The following is an 11,849-nucleotide window of genomic DNA, read 5'->3' as shown; positions in this document are numbered from 1 at the left end:
TCAGGTTTTGCGGTGGTAGGGAGCCACGTCCCCAGCCAGCAGGTGGTGTGAGGAGACAGTGGGAAGAGACCCAAGAGGCTCTGAGATCAGAGCATCCAGAAGAAAGCGAGCCTTTCACAATGCCCGGAGTGACCCCGGCTGGCTCCTCCCCTGAATGTCATTACCCCAAGAGCGTGCGCCCATCTGTCCTAGGATGCCTCACCAAGGTGGCCTCTGGTAGCTTAGCCCTGGAATTTTCCTGGCTCCGGGATGAGGGTGGGGCACACGTCCTCCCACAAGATGAGGCTCTAGAAGGAGCGGGGGAGGCAGGACCGGAGAACAAACAGGGTTTCTCAAGAGCTGTCTCAGTAGAGAGAGCCACACAAACCTCAAGGCCCAAAATGTCTCTGGGCATCTTCCGGGACTCAAGATTCCATCAAGAGTGGTCTGAGGCCTCTCTGCCTGAGAACCACAAGCAGAGCTGATCGGAGGCAGCTTCCTAGGGGATCCCACCCCAGATAATCAAAACCAGACCCGTGGGGCAGGGTGGCTGGAACTTGCATTTGTAACCAACTGCTCAGGCAACACAGTGAAGTGTGGGTGCAGTTGGGAAACACTTGGGGCTGAGACCTGAGCCGGTCCCCCGACCCCAACCCCAAGCCAGCTCTGATCTTTCATTCTAATCTCCTGCCTTCTGTCCAGACAGGCCTGAGGATGCAGGAGGCATTTGATTGCCCATCTCCATCTATGCCTGTTGCCTCAGAGGGGGGCTGAAGGCGCTTAAAATGCTGTTGCCATAGCAACAGCATCCAGCCAGTGGGGACCACAGGCAGGGAGCCAGGGTACCTGGGGTGTAAGGATGAAAACTGAGTTCTGAGAGGCTACAGCTACTGCTAGGGCTGAGGGGGGCTGAGGAGGGGTATGGATAATTCAGGAATCCTTGGGAGAGAGGGTCTCCAAAGCCATCTCGTACATCCCTTTGTCTGCAAAAAGAACCGAACCCCAACAACTTGTTTATTCACAGCAGCCCAAAGGAGAGAAGGAGGTGCAGAAATGAAATACAGTAATTAATAATAGTAGGGCTTTCTGGTGGCTTGGTAGTAAAGAATGCCAGCCAATGCAAGAGACACAGGTTCGACCCCTGGTCTGGGAGGATCCCACATGCCAAGAAGCAGCTAAACCGGTGCACCGCAACTAGTGAGCCTGTGCTCTAGAGCCCAGGAACTGCAACTACGGAGCCCTCGTGCTACAACTACTGAAGTCCGTGTGTTCTAGAGCTCATGATCAGCAACAAGAGAAGCCACCACAGTGAGAAGCCCAAGGGCCACAGAGACAATCCTGCATGCAACAACAAAGACCCCAGCACAGCTAAAAAGTAAATAAAATTTAAAAATGATTAATAATAATATTAATAGTTAACATTTATTCTGTGTTTTCTTTGTGCCTGGCTTGGTGCTAAGCCCTTTAGAAGCTTTGCCGGCCTTGTTGAATTTTTCGCAACAATCCTACGAAGCCTATACTGATTTCACCCCATTTTACTGAGGAGGAAACTGAGACTCAGAGAGGTTTGGTGATGCCTTGCGCGGTGTCACATCGTGAGTGGCAGAACTGGGACTCGACACAGACTGATGCTTCAGACTCACCCTCGGACAAGCTGGGCTGGTTGCTAATTCTGCAGTGACCATGGGCTTTGTCTCTTCAGCAGTCCTGCTGTGCCCGGACACTGCCACGCAGCCAGGGGCTTTGGCTGGGCGGGACCTGGCCCTTTAGGCAGCACTTTCTCTGGTCTCTAAAAGCATCCAAGGTAGTGTGGCTTGGTGGTCTGTCACATGGATGGACTGGGGTCCTGCCCAGGCTCCATAAATCACAAACTTTGGCCAGATTATGCCACCTTTATGTGCTTTGATGTCCTCATCCTTAAAATGAGAACCACCAGACCTCAGGGGCTTGCTGTGAGTATTAAATGAGTTACTATATGGAAGGTCCTTAGAAAGGCTCCTTAGTAAGTGTTCATTAAGTGATGTGTAGTGTTTATACTCTGGCACCAAGCCAGCCCAGCTCCTGATTTCATTACCCAACAAATCAGGGAAGAAATTCCTCCAGAGGACGTCAACGGATTCCCAAAGAGTCTTTAGCTCTTTGAATCATGTGGACTCCCTGATTAGTATTCTGGATCCCCAGCTGTCTCCTGAAAGCCAAAGAGAGCTGATTGATTGACTTTGCCCTGATCTGCCCATGGAGGAGGCATGGTATGCCCCTCCACCCCAAAAGATTCTCTACTAATCCCCAAATTCTGTTCTGAGGCTGAGGAGGGGCAATGTCTCTCTGTCGGATCTCTTAAGAAAGTTTGCAGCCTGTTCTGGTGGGAAGAAAATGGGGCTGAGGAGGAACCCCAAGTCTGCCAGTGATTTGACTGTGATTATCCCAATGTGTTGGGAAACCTGTTGCAAGCCCCAGGAGTGGTGGGCAAGGGCTGGTAGGAGCACAGCCTGGGAGTCAGGGACCTCACATGACCCTTCCGCCCTGCTGCCTGTTGGCTGCCTTCATGACCCCAGGCAGGTTGCTTTCCCTTTTTGGTCCTAAGTTTACCCCATCTGTCCCATTGGGTCACTGAATGGATAAGGAACTTTCTCTTCTTTTGATCAGAGAGCCCAGCCTTTGAATTCAGGCTTAACTGTCTGGTGACTCTGAGCGGATGGCTGCCTCTCAGTTTTCCCCATCTGTCCAGTGGGTGTGTCAAGCCTGCTGGGCCAGGATAATAAGATCGCGGGATCCTTGAGCTCCACATTACGTCTTTTCCTCCCCGGAGGGCTGAGAAATCCAGACTGTGAAGTCTGAGAAATCCACTGGGCAGTGGCTGGAGGCAGAGGTTGGACTGAGCCCAAACAGAAGTTCAGGCACTTTACAGTTTACAATGTGGTGGGTTTTTTGTTTTTGTTTTTTGTCCATCCATTCTGCATCCGATATTCCCTACCACCCTGAGTGCACGAAATTCACACTCTAGGATGTTTCCGTTTTACAGATGAGAAGACTGAAGACTGGAGAGGAGAGGTGACTGGCCCAAGGTCACACAGCAAGAGAAAAGAAGGACCATAGAAGGGGAACCACAGAATTTGGATTGAGCTCTGGTGCATGCTCACTCCAGGAGAGCAGATGCTCAGCCACTCTGAGGTGGGCACCCCACACCCTCAGGTCTTCAAGTTACCCACATCAGACCAAGACAGGGCAGCTGGCAGCACAAGCCGCCCTCTGGGTACAGCAATGTTCTGTTCTCTGTGAGCTTCGAACTGGCTTTCAGCCCAGGACAAACCCATCAGGCCCAAAACCCCACCCTCTCCCAGCTGCAAAATAGCTCCCTGAGGCCAGAACCTGTGGGCTCCCTGGAGAATAAACAACTCCATTGGCCAGGTAACAGGACCCCTGGATTCCATCCCCTGAAGTCTAGGGCATGATGGGTATCTGGGTGAACTGCTGCACTTCCTCAGGCCTTATTGTTTCCATCTGTGAAATGGGGGGATTGGCCAAGACCAGAGATGGCAAGAGGATGTCATCTGGCCTGTGGAACCCTCCCAAGTCTGCCTCCTTCTCTGAGTACCATCCATTCAGGCACCCTGGCTGGAAACCCCGAGTTGTCCTTGAACTGCCCCAGAGCCCCCAGATCCACCCTCCTCATCTCTCTCTAATCTACTTCTTTCTCTTTCCATCCTCCCATCCTCATCCCAGCCTTCATCTTCTTTCCCCTGGACAGTTGTAACAGTATCCTCAGTGGTCCTCCTGCAGCCTCTTGGGCCCTTTGATCTGCTCTCCGCACAGAAGTTAGAGGGACCTTTGTAAAATGTAAACTAACGCTAGTCCCCACTTAACACAGCCCAGCAGCATCCCAAGGCACTCCAGGTAACGCCCACTCTGCCCATCGCTGTGATCTACAAAGTTCTGTGTGGTCAGGCCTCTGCCCATCACTCTAGCCTTACCTCACTCCCCTATCTCCATGCTCTCTGAGTTCCAACAGCACTACCTTCCTCTTAGTTCCTGAGCTGTTCCAAGCTCTTTCAAGTTCCCCTGGAAGCAGACCTGGCCACAAGGACTAAGATACTGGTGATTTGCTGAAGAGGAGATCGTGAAATCATGGAAAGGGGAAATAGGACAGAGAAGGGAAGCAAGCCAAGGTACAATTTCAGATCTAGCCACAGCCTCTGACTAATCACATGGAGATTGCTGGAGGGTATTTTCCCACTGCAGGCCTCTGCAAAAGCCTGCTGCACAAAGCAAGGCCCAGGAACCCTAGAGCAGTGCTTGCTTGAAAGGTTAAAAGTGTGGGCCCATAGAAGATAATATTCTGTATTATAATACATAGCAAGTTCTCACCACTAAATTATAAATTTTTTAAAGTTCAACTGAAAAATAGGGAAAGGAGGGACTTCCCTGGTGGCCCAGTGGGTAACACCCTGAGCTCCCAATGCAGGGGGCCTGGGGTCTGATCCGTGGTCAGTGCACCAGCACACACCACAACTATGACCTGGTGAGGCCAAACAAATAAATAAACATATTAGAAAAATGGGTAAAGGATCTGAATAGGTATTTCTCTAGATAAGATACACAAAATTTCAATAAGGGCATGGAAAAAATTCTCAACATCATTAGTCATCGAGGAAATGCAAATCAAAGCCACCATGAGATATCATTTTACATTTACTAGGCTGGCTAGAATTTTAAAGTCCAGTAATGTTGGCTGGATGTGGAGAAATTGGAACCTTCATACATTGCTGGTGGGAAATATAAAATAATGCAGATGCTTCGGGGAAAGATCTTATTTAAATAGTTAAACATCAAGTTATCATATGACCCAGCAATTTCCTTCCTAGGAATTTTACACCCAAAAGAAATGAAATCATATGTCCACACAAAAATTTCTGCATGAAGGTTTAGAGCAGAATTATTCATCATTGTTAAAAGGCAGAAGCAATCCAAATATTGGTCAACCAACAAATGGATAAACAAAATGTAGTATATTCATACCATGAGATATTATTCAGCCATAAAAAGGAATGAAGTCACTTCTGATCTTATTCTATGAAGCAAGTGTTATCTTGATACCAAAGCCAGATAAATATATCACAGGAAATGAAAATTACAGTTCAATATTACCTTATGAATATAGATATAAAAATCCTCAACAAGATACTAGCAAACCAAAGAAAATAGCACATTAAAAGAATTATACAGTGTGATCAAGGGGGATTTATCGCAGGAATGCAAGGGTATTTAAAGATAAAAGAAAATCAATCAATAAAATATACCACATCAACAGAATAAAGGGAGAAAAATCATGATCGTCTCAATTGTCTCATTTGACAAAATCCAACAGCCTTTCAGATTAAAAACAAAATAAAATAAAAATAAGAACAAAAAGAAAAAATGCTACTCCGAAAATAAAAGGGAAATTATTTAACATGATAAATGAAATTCATGAAAACACAACAACTAAGATCAAATCAGTGGTGAAAGACTGAAAGCTCTCTCCCTAAGGTCAGGAGCAAAACAGGATGCCTGTTTTTACCACTGCTATTCAATATTGTACTGGCAGTTCTGGAAAAGAAAATTAGATAAGAAAAACATATAAAAGGAATTCAATTAGACCGTAAAAAGAGCAATTAAACCTCCAAAAGAAAAAAAAAGGCTTCCAAACTGAAAAGAGATGAGTAAAATTGTTTTTATTCACAGATGGCATGATTCTGTGTATAGGAAATACTAAATAATCCACAAGAAAGCTACTAGAGCTAATAAACAAATTTAGCGAAGTTGTGGGTTACAAGAACAACACACAAAGATCTGTATTTCTACACACCAGCAATGAGCAATCTGAAAAGGAAATTAAGAAAGCAATTTCATTTCCAAAGGCATCTGAAAGAATAAAATACTTAGAAATAAATTTAGCCAAGGAGATGAAAGACATCATATTCATGGGTAGGAAGGCTTAACATTGTTAAAATGTCAATACTATCCAAAGGGATCTGCAGATTCAACATAATCCCTATCAAAATTCCAACAGCCTTTTTTTGGGCAGAAACAGAAAAACTGATCCTCAGATTCATGTAAAATAGCAAGTGGCTCCCAGGTAGACAAAACAACTTGAAAAAGAAGAACAAGCTAGGGAGACTCTCAGTTTCCAATTTCAAAACTTACTACAAACCTACAGTAATCAAAAGAGTGTGGTACTACCATAAGGATGGACATCTAGACAGAGGGAATCAAAATAAACCCATACATCTACAGTCAATTGCTTTTCAGCAAGGCTGCCAAGTCCATTCAATGGGGAGAGAACGAGCTCTTAAACAAATGGTGCTGGAACAACAGCATTTCTTCTTGTAAAAGAATGAAATTGAACCTCTTTATTTGTATAAGCTTCACAGCATATACAAAAATTAACTCAAAATGGATCAACAACTTAGACTGTAGAGGATAAAGCTATAAATCTCATAGAAGAAAACATAAGGATAAGTCTTCATGAGCTTGGATTTGACAATGAGTTCTTAGCTATGACACCAAAGGCATGAGCAGCAAAAGTAAAAGTTGATAAACTGGATTTCATAAAAATAAAAAACTGTACATCAAAGCATATTATCAAAAAACTGAAAAGGCAACCTACAGAATGGGAAAAAATATTGGCACATATTATATATGATGAGGGTTTAGTATCCAGAATATATAAAACACTCTTACAACTCAGCAAGAAAAAGACAAGTAACCCAATTTAAAAACAGGTAAGGAACTTTAATGAGACATTGCCCCAAAGAAGATATTTAAATGGCTAACAGGTACATAAAAAGATGCTCAACATAGTTAGTCATTAGGGAAATGCAAGTCAAAACCACAAACAGATACCACCTCACACTACTAAGATGAATATAATTGGAAAAGCAGAAAATGAATATTGGTGAGGACGTAGAGAAATTGGAACACTTGTACATTGCTGGTGGGAATGCAAAATGGTGCAGCCCCTGTGGAAACCGTTTTGGTGGTTCCTCAAAAAGGTAAACATAGAATGACTCAGCAATTCCACTCCTAGGTATATATCCAAAAGAATTGAAAACAGGGACTCAAACAGGTACTTGTACACCAATGGTCACAGCAGCATCATTCATAATAGCCAAAAGGTGGAAATGATCCAAGTGCCCATCAAAATGTGGTATATATGTACAATGGAATAGTATCCATCTATAAAAAGAATGTTCTGATACATGCTACAGTAGGGATGATCTTTGAAAACATTTTGCTAAATGGAACAAATCAGGAAAAAAAAGAACCAATATTGCACGATTTCATGAAATACCTAGAGTAGGCAAATTCACAGAGGCATAAAGTAGGTCACAGTTTATCAGGGGCTTGGAGGAGGGAGGAATAAAGAATTATTGTTTAATGGGTCCAGAACTGGCAAATCTATAGAAACAGAAAGTAGATTAGTGGTTGCTTAGGATTGGGAGTGTGGGGTGAGAGGATATGAATCCTTAAAGAGCAAAGTTTTTTTGGGTTTTTTGAGGTCATAAAAATGTTCTGAAATTGACTATGATAATGGTTGCAGGTATCTGTGAATATACTAAAAACTATTGATTTGTATACTTTAAATGGGTGAATTGCATAGTATGTGAACTATATCTCAATAAAGTTTTTTTTTTTTCCTTTAAACAATCAAACAAACAAAAAAGCAGACAGAAGCCAAAGGAGGGATGCAGAGAAACAAACAATGATCATAGGAAATCCGGATGTAGCACTGATAATTTCTGCTTACAATCTATTTCTTGTCTCAAGGCCTGGAATGTTCTTCCCCTATCTTTTCAATTAGCTAAGCCTTCTTTATCCTTCAGATATCAGCAACAGGGTCAGACTTCCCTGGGTACCCTTAAGGAGTCAAAATCCCCCTTTATGCAGACCATGTAGTTCTTCTTCTTATCACTAATCTCAATTGCTATTTTGCAATATTTTATTAATGCTCATATCCCCCACTAAACTCTTGTGAGTTTCACAAGAACAGGAACTGAACCTGCCTGCTCAATGTACCCTAGGCACAGGGAAGAAAATCAACAAAATTTGTTAGATGAATGAATACCAACTTTGATTGATTAGTACGGACTGCCTAGAGCACTTGGTTCTCTCAGTTAGAAGGACTTCTATGATTGATTAATGATGTCTGCCATGGATGAGTATGTGACGGAGATACTAGTGTTTGGTGCTCTGCTTAGTCATCTGACTCTTTGCGTCCTCATGAACTGTAGCCCGCCAGGCTCCTCCGTCCATGGAATTTTCCAGACAAGAATGCTGATGTGGATTGCCATTTCCTACTCCAAGAGCTCTTTTGGACTCAGGGACTGAACCCGCGTCTCCTGTGTCTGCTGCCTTAGCAGGTAGATTCTTTACCACTGATGCATCCCCAAATTGCCATCCCTGAGCTACAAAGGGCCATCCCTCAGGGTCTCCCATCAGAGGGCGCTCTAGAAACAGTCTCATCTCCCTCAGCTCCCAGGAGGAGAGTGCAGTTGTCATCCCAGCTGGCCTTGATAATCAATCACACAACCATGCGATGCCATTAGGATTTGTCACTGAGTCACATCCAGGTGCACCAGGCAGGAGCAAGCGGCCTCATTTGCATCTCATCTGCATGGAAATTTGCATACGCCTCCACAGCTCTGTCTCCTTGCAATTTTCAAGTTAAAATGTCATTATCACTCCTGTGAAGCCTGTTAGTTCTTGATTTCATTTTCCCTGCTCCTCTACCCAGACTCCCTCCTAAGCTTCAGACATTCACGCCTGGGCTGGGAGAAGAAAATAGGTTGGTTCTGTTGCTGATTCACTTGTGATTTCCCTCTCCAGGCCATGTCTGTGCCACTCCTATGGGAGCTGCCTATGGGAGCTGCCTTTTAAACAGTCACAGGAAGGCTGCAAATTTAGCCACTAGGACTGTCCCTGTGAAGCCTCCAATTCCCCACCTTTAAAAGCCTTTGACCTTGTTGTGCCCTCCTCCTGGAAAAGCCTTCTCCGTTTTCTTCAGGGTGACTGTCCAGCATCCCACCCTTTAGTTCTCAGTTTATATTGTGCTGCAGCCCCTCAGTCATAAACTGATTGGCTGAAAAGACAGACATGTGACCCAAACTCACCCATAAGATTCCTTTCCCAGGATTTGGATTTGGGACTCAGAGATGCTAGGCAGTTTCTGAACTGAGCATGTGTAAAGTTGAGTTCAGAGGGCACTTGTGTCCAGCTGTGTCCACAGAAAGCAGAGAAGTAGTCCTGGGGAAGGAGGGGGAGACCAAAGCTGATGAGCCCAGAGCCAGCCTCGAGAGACCCAGAGTCAGCAAAGGACAAGGCTCCCAATCCAGTTCCCACCCCTAGGCCCCAACCCCTGAGGCTGGGCTGCCCTGCTCGCTACTGGTTCCACCCCGTGTCTCTTTTCATGCTTCAGCAAGATCTAGAGCCCCGTATTTCTTGCGACCCAGAGGAAACAATAAGGAGATGAAATGGAAGCTTGAGGACCCCAAAAGGAACTTTCGAGGGAAAAAAATCTGATACTTGACATCTCAAAAAGAGCACAGAAGCTGTTGCGAAAATAGAAAGCAGAATTTAAAATTAACTTTCTTTTTTGATGTTTATACTGAGAAAAGGGGGCATCATAAGTTCTTTAGAAACAGGAGCTATGACTTTCTCTTTCTCTTAAAAAAATTTGTATTGAGGTTGATTTACAATATTATATGTTTCAGCTATATGACATAGCAGTTCACAATTTTTAAAGATTATGCTCCATTGATGGTTATTTTAAAATATTGGCTATATTCCCTGTGCTGTATAGTATACCCTTGTAGCTTATTTATTTTATACACTACGGTTTGTACCTCTTAATCTCCTACCCTTATCTTGCCTCCCCCCACTTCCCTCTCCTCACTGGTAACTGCTCGTTCTCTGTATCAGAATCTATTTCTCTTTTTGTTACACTTGTTATATTTCATTGTATTTTTTAGATTCCACTTATCAGTAATGTCATACAGTATTTATCCTCTGTCTGACTTAATTCACTTAGCATAATACCCTCCAAGTCAGTCTATGATGTTGCAAATGGCAAGATTTCATTTTTAATGGCTGAATAGTATTCCATAATAAATACACATTTGTATGCATGTATATATATAGACCACATTTTCTTTCTCTATTCATCTGTTAATGGACACTTGCATTGCTTTCCTAGTTTGCCAATTGTAAATAATGCTACTGTGCACATTGGGGTGAATGCATGTTTTTAAATTAATGTTTTCTTTTTTTTTTTTTAAGAAATAGGAGCTATGACTTTAATCTTCCAAAAAGCTAGGATCATCACCCTGCCCAGAGGCTACCTCTTCCAGGAAGCCCACCCGGATGACCCCAACCAAATCAGAAAGGCTCTCCTACATCTCTGAACCTCTCAGTCCTCAGTTTACCCTTCATGCTTAGCACTCATCCCCTTAATCTGACCTTCATTCCCTTGGGACTGTGTATAACCAGAGGGCCCCATCTGAGGCCTGGAGGTCTGCCCCTCTCAGTACCTGACATTGTTTGTTGCTACTAATAAAAACTAATACAAAATGACAATGGCCTTTTATTTACTGAACATCTATTCTGCGCCAGATTTGTTGCAGGTGATTTGCTGAGTTATTTCATCATCACAGCAGGTCCATCAATTTTATAAAAGAGAAAATTAAGGAAGTCAACCCTAAATATTCATTGGAACGACTGATGCTGAAGCTGAAGCTCCAATACTTTGGCCATCTGATGCAAAGAACTGACTCATTGGAAAAAACCCTGATGCTGGGAAAGATTGAGGGCAAGAGGAGAAGGGGACGACAGAGGATGAGATGGTTGAATGGCATCACTGACTCAATGGACGTGAGTTTGAGCAAACTCAGGGAGATAGTGATGAACAGAGAAGCCTGGTGTGCTACAGTTCATGAGTTCTCAAGAGTCGGACATGACCTAGCAACTGAACAACAAAGGGTCAGAGAGGTTAGGTAATACATCATAGCTCACACAGCCCCTAACTGGTAAAACCAGGATATGAACCCAGGAAGTCTCACTTCAGAATATGGGCTCTGAACCTCCCCACATAGATTTGAATTCCCATGCCATCGGAGAAGGCAATGGCACCCCACTCCAGTACTCTTGCCTGGAAAATCCCATGGATGGAGGAGCCTGGTAGGCTGCAGTCCATGGGATCACAAAGACTCGGACACGACTGAGCGACTTCACCTTCACTTTTCACTTTCATGCATTGGAGAAGGAAATGGCAACCCACTCCAGTGTTCTTGCCTAGAGAATTCCAGGGACAGGGGAGCCTGGTGGGCTGCTGTCTATGGGGTTGCACAGAGTCGGACACGACTGAAGCGACTTAGCAGCAGCAGCAGCAGCCAGTGGAGAAGGCAATGGTACCCCACTCCAGTACTCTTGCCTGGAAAATCCCTTGGGCGGAGGAGCCTGGTAGGCTGCAGTCCATGGGGTCGGGAAGAGTCGGACACGACTGAGGGATTTCACTTTTCACTTTCATGCATTGGAGCAGGCAGTGGCACCCCACTCCAGTGTTCTTGCCTGGAGAATCCCAGGGACGGGGGAGCCTGGTGGGCTTCTGTCTATGGCGTCGCAGAGTCGGACACGACTGAAGCGACTTAGCAGCAGCAGCAGGGATGCCCTATGACTTGAAGAGTTCTCAAAAATGTACCTGTTCCAGAAGCCTTCTGCCCTAGCTTGTGGCTGATGCCTCCATGTCTGACATTTATGCTTCTAATACTTTGAGTTAAGTAATGATCCAACCGTAGGGTAGCCAGACATTTGCCTGGGACAGCCTCAATTAGTTCCGA

The sequence above is a fragment of the Capricornis sumatraensis genome, chromosome 15 (assembly GCF_032405125.1).
Source record: "Capricornis sumatraensis isolate serow.1 chromosome 15, serow.2, whole genome shotgun sequence".
NCBI lineage: Eukaryota > Metazoa > Chordata > Mammalia > Artiodactyla > Bovidae > Capricornis > Capricornis sumatraensis.
This window is presented reverse-complemented; position numbering follows the sequence as displayed.